The following is a 6179-nucleotide window of genomic DNA, read 5'->3' as shown; positions in this document are numbered from 1 at the left end:
AGCTTTATGAGCGGGGGATATGCGTAAGAGCTCAAGGATGGAGATGAGCGCGGGTGTCTTCCCTAACTGTTCTACAAGGTCATACTCAGGTTTGGTAGATGAAGAAGCAGTGTTTTTAGTTGAAGCACTTGGCAAAGTAATTTTACCTCGACGAGTTGTAACATGACATTCAGAAGTAGGTTCGGAAGAAGATCCAACACCTCTTAGGACAATCTTGGGTCGCTGAGAAGGATTCTCAGGGTTTTTGTTCTTGATGGTAATAGTAGAGATATGATTGTCCATCGAGATATGATTGATAGTTGAATCATAGTTGTAAGGTGCTCTAGTATAGTTGGCTTGATCATCTGTGACTTTAGCTTTTCCATTGTCGTGCTTTGGGAATGGTTCCTTAAACATCTCATGTACTTGATTGGATGAGTGTCCCTCAATCTCAATGTCACCTCTATCAATGAGATCTTGTACGATGTTCTTCAGTCGATGACAATTACCTGTTTTATAACCCTTGCTTTTATGAAATTCACAATACTCATCATCATTCCACCAATTTGGTTTAACCTTTGGTTCATATGGAGGAAAATCTGGAACTGTGATTACCTTGTTTGCCACCAGCTTCTTGAAAACTGACTCAAGTGGTTCTCCCAATGGAGTGTACTTCCTTCGTGATCTAGAAGTTGTTTGAGTATTCACTTGATTGTTTGTAGAACTTGATCCTGAAAAGATGAATTTGGGTCGCACCGTGTTGGAATCAACAACACCATCATTGACTGTGTTCTTGTTTTTATTCCAAAATCTTGGCTTGTCTTTTCCTTTAAATTCATCTTTGTTTTCCTTGAATATCTTAATGACTCCTTGTTCAATTAGGACCTTCTTTGTTGCTAAGCCCTTTTCAATGACATCCTTGAAGGTGGACAAACAAGCTTTTCTGAGATCATAACCAATGTCTTTGTTAACATTTTGTGTGAACATCTCTACCATTTGTTTTTGTGGAATTTCACAAGAGCATCTACTGGCTAGATTTCTCCATCTTTGTAAGAATGATGCAAAAGATTCTCCCTCTTTTTGCTTGGTGTTGCACAAAGTAGTGACTGATATGTCTGTCTCTATGTTGTAGGAGAAATGTTGAATAAATGCCTCTGCTAAGTCACCCCATGACTTAATACCAGGTGGGAGTGGGGAGAACCATTCCATAGCTTGATCGCCTAAGCTTTGTGGGAATAATCTCATCAAATATGTCTCTTCTGCTGCTACTTCAATGCAAGTTGTGAAAAACTATCTTATGTGTGCCTTAGGATCCCCTTTTCCTCTATACTTGTCAAATTTAGGCGTCACAAAATGTGTAGGAAATGGAGGCATTGGAATGCTCTTGTCAAATGGATAAGGACATATGTCTCTCATTGTGTATGTTGGCTTTGGTGTATTTATGTCCTCTATTTTCTTTTGTAAGTCCCTTATTTGTTGCTCCAAATTGCTCTTAGGTGGAGATCGACTTCTTGGACCATACCCCATGTTTGAGGCACCAATTGGAGGAGGAGCATGTTGCATATATGGATGATATTGATCATACACATGTTCACATGGAGGAGGTCTATAGTGATGCGGCATATATGGAGCACTTGGTATAGATTCATGTTGAGGAACACCATATCTATTTTGCGCATGTATACCATATTCTACAGGCATGTCATGTTCCATTGTGTTGCCCCCAAATTTGACATGAGGTTTCCTTGTGTCCAAATTTTGAGCATGCCTTGGAATATCCCATTGTTTTGGTGGTTGATCCTTAGCTTGAGTATGTGATTGAGCATATCTGTCTGCGTAAGACCTCCATAATGGTCTGTGAAGGTGAGTATCATATACTTGACCATGTGTATGTGGGACCTCTGGTTTTTGAAGCAAAACTGATGGTGATTCAGGTACCATATGTGGTCCTCTATTTCCTCCACTATTAGGTCTCCTTTGATCCATATTGGAGTGAGGTTGTTGCAAAGGTCTATGTTCCATTATTTGAGACATGTCAAAATCATGAGGTATCTTGGCTCCACTTTGTGCCATCATTTGTAAGAAATATTGTCTATCCCTCCTCATTATTTCCTCAACCAATCGATTGAAATGGGGATTCATAATGGATTCTTCCACATCTGCTGAATGTATTGAAAAATTGTCCATATTGTCATTGTGTGTAGCATTGTTGTTTGTAGTGTCTGCATTCTCCACATTTGGAATGTTTCTATAGACATCCATGTCCGGCAATGTAGTGTGATCAGTATTGAAAAATAAATCATTGTCATACTCATAAGAACTCATGTTTGCGGACTCTTGAGCCTCTTTAGTTTCTCTCCTAGATTTTTGAAGACGGGTTTCAACCATGAACTAGGTATTGACCAAGATGTGTAAGACTAGATGAAAATGGAAAAAGTATGGAAGACGAAGAGTTGTATGGAGTGTAAATGAATCTGAGGTGTACTTGCAATTGTCCAAAGTGTAAGACCAAGTATGTATGTAGTAGAGTAGGTGTGACTTCCAAAGAGAGGATAGTTTCTCTTGATGAGGTAAGCTGACCTTGACCCTAAGTAAGACCAAATGAGACCCAAAGGTAAGAAACCTTGATGAGGGACCACTTAGCAAAGTGTTGTATGTAGTGTGTTGACAAAGTATGATGAGGACAAGCAAGTGACCTTTTGACCCAAGTTTAGACAAGTATGAATGTAAAATGAGATGTGAAGCAATGATGGACTATGTGAGACCCAAAGACAGGTTGAATGCTAGATGAAACCTGAAGAAACAACCTAGGAAGCTCAAGTATTCCGAAACTGATTTCTTTTGTTTGCTGGACTGTAACAGTTTTTCAATTCTGGACACAGACGCGACTGTATACTTCACAGACGTGGTTCCCTGACACAGACGCTACTCTGTTGAACACAGACACGCTTCTGAGATTTTCTTGTTTATGTTTGCTGGACTGTAAATTTTTTTGCAATTCTGGACACAGACGCGACTGTATACTGTACAGACGTGGTTATCCGACACAGACGTGTTTCTATTCAACACAGATGCTGTTATAAACACAGATGCTATTCTGCCCTTCACAGACGCGTTTATATGACTCAGACGCGGTTTAAACAGACACAGACGCGTTTCTGTAAAATTTGTGCAATTTTTTCCAATCTGTGAAGTCGTTTTGTTGTGACCAAATCTGACTGTTTGACTGTTTTTCGTGACAAGAGGACACAATGTTGATGAGGACTCAATGTTTGCAAGTGTTTAGACTCCAAAATGACTCCAAGAAAAGTGTGTTGTTTGATGTAAAAATGTTTTGCATACACTTGAAGACACAAAAGACACAATGTTTTGCTGTTTGGTCTTGAATGATTGAATGTTTAAAATAAGTCAAGCACAATTCTTATGGCTGGCCAAGACAATAGTTGTTGATCCCACATGGGGTTTTACCCCCGAGGCTATGCTATTTAGAGCGGATACTTAGATGCTTGACCTCACTGGCTCCACCCTCGGCACTCACTTCTCGGGTCAGCCAAGCATCAGTCCCCATGAAAACTCCCCATGGCGAACTTTGTATCTCTACTAAGAACCGTATGTGTGTGGGCCGCTACCAGAGGTCCGACCTCCTGCCCCAACAACTAGAAGGATTTGGGCCTCTAAAACAAAATGGTGCTAGTAAGGGCATCCGCTCGTGTGGCCATACATGCGGCACTTTCAGCTCTGTAAATACAGAAGGCTCCCAGCCGGTAGGGGTTACGCCCTACAACTGATCAAATAAATTTGATCAAACGGGTTTATGGGGAGACATAGTGTCGGTATGAACTAATCAGCACACGTTATTCATAGTTTTCACCATGAATACATTTATTTATAGTGGTCGGAAGAAGATGGCTTTTCTTTTGCTACCACTTGGGTCGTTCTCTTTTCACTAGTAGTCCTAATGACCACACGGGAAGACAGGCCCTCTAAAGATTAAACAAAAAGAACCTATTGCTCAAGACACAAAAGACAATGATTCAATTTTAGTGCACCAATTGAAGTGTTTGCTAGTCTATGAAAACAATACACACAATAAAAATCCAAAAACCCTTGCCAAGGACCTGCAACAAAGATTTATTAGTAGTTTGGATTGTCTGAAATAATCACCCCTTCCTGCAAACACACAAGTTAGGTAAATTTTAAAACCCAAAAGACTTTGTGAAAATAGGGGGCTTCAATGATTTAGCTTCCAAGGCAAGCTGCACCAATTGTGTTAGCTAGATCTGAAAATGTTAGTCCAAAAATAAACCAGATCTAAAACCCTAAATGCAAAATCTGAAAACCGAATCAATAAAATTTTCAAAATTTTGAAACAGGCAATACACAGACGCGATTACCGCATACGCAGACGCGACTCCGAAACAGAAATGCGGTTCTGTGAGACACAGACGCGATTAAAAATCACAGACGCTCTTTCCAAACACAGACGCGGGTAAAAATGACACATACGCGCTTCTGTAACACAGACGCGCCTCCCTGGAACCTGCAAAATGAAATATTGACAGAACACAGACGCGGATCCAGTTGTCGCAGACGCGCCTGAAAATCAAAAACGCGATCCGAAAGTGCACAGACGCGAAAATACCGAAAATGCTGCCGAAAATGTCCGATCTGCAACTTCAAAAACACAAGATCTGCAACAAGGAGGTTAAATGCAAAGGGACAAGTGTCCCACAGGGCGTGCCAAAATGTATATGGTGAAAATGGATAACAATAATAACAATATTGAAAGGCTAAATGAATTCAACCACCAAACCCTAGCCTAACAACAAGAAAGATCCACCATAACATATGAAGATTACCTAAGACAATGCAAATCACATGAAATCACAAAGATTATACCATCACATGTCCAATAGGGTTTTGATCTCCATTCTTCCTATCTCCATTGATCTTGCTTGATATATTTGCTCTCAGATTTTATATGCATAAGAGCTCAACAAAGAATGGAATGTGGTTGCAAGTAGGATCGTAGTGTAGTCAATTGCATAAAAGATGATTAGCATGAATGATTAGCCTGAGTGATTAGCCTGAGTGATTAGGGTTTGATAGTGAAGGAAGCATCTCCTTATATAGAAGACACTATATGAAATGGAGGGATAAGATTGAGAGGTGTAAAAAGGAGGTCGGCTATGATTAGAGGGTAGGTAGAAGAAATAATAAAATAATGAGAGAGGTAGGTAGTGTATGAATGACATGTGTCATAGGTAGAAAAGGTTAATGAATGAATTAAATAAATAAAGATTTATTTAATTAATAGAAGAAGTAGGATCAATTAGATAAATAAAATATTTATTTAATTTAGGAAAAGGATAATTTAAATAAATAAATGTATTTATTTAAATGAGAAATAAGGCTAGAAGAGGATAAATGAATTAATTAATTAAATAAATATTTATTTAATTAATAGAAGAATTAGGCTTAGATAATTAAATAAATAAAATATTTATTTAATTAGACATGACATTTTTAGGTGTCTACACAAACTATAAATGACCCGTAGTCCAAATTTGAGGCAAAAATGGAGGGACTAGGTCGCTTTGATTGGCCCGCTCCTAGGACTGGGTTGTTGTGCTCGACCCGTTCTTGGTACTTTTTGCTCCAATGAATTGCAAACTATAGATCTCCATCTGATTAGTCTCTATCTATTTTCGTAGGTGCGCCACCTAATCCTGCACAATAGAAAAGAGAGAAAATGTTGAGTAGAAAGGGGTTTGCCTAGGTCAAGCCCCGATTTTCCAATCAACCTTGAAATTTAATTTAATTGGACTTGAGTTAAAAATGTGTTGTTAGGTTGTAGAGGCTAGAATTGAAAATGGAATGTTTATACCTTCATAAACCCTCTTTGATGTCAAAATTCTCATGATGATATGATGTTGTCTTGAGTGTAGTTTAACTTAGGAAGATAAGATCATGGAGGCCATCACAAATGCATAAATCTTCCAATTACTCTTAGTCTTCAATGTCTTGATGCTTGATCTCTTATTCTTAGAATTGAATTGTCTTTTGTTGTCCCCTTTTGCATCTATATTCTCAAGCTTACCAAAATGAGGGAGGATACCTAGCTTATATACCTCTCCCAAGCATTTCGAGGTGTGAGACTCAAAGTAGGACGAAACGGGAAAATATTTTTTGCTCAACCT

This window comes from Cryptomeria japonica, chromosome 11, assembly GCF_030272615.1.
Source record: "Cryptomeria japonica chromosome 11, Sugi_1.0, whole genome shotgun sequence".
Taxonomy (NCBI): domain Eukaryota; kingdom Viridiplantae; phylum Streptophyta; class Pinopsida; order Cupressales; family Cupressaceae; genus Cryptomeria; species Cryptomeria japonica.
Note: the sequence above shows the minus strand (reverse complement) of the source record.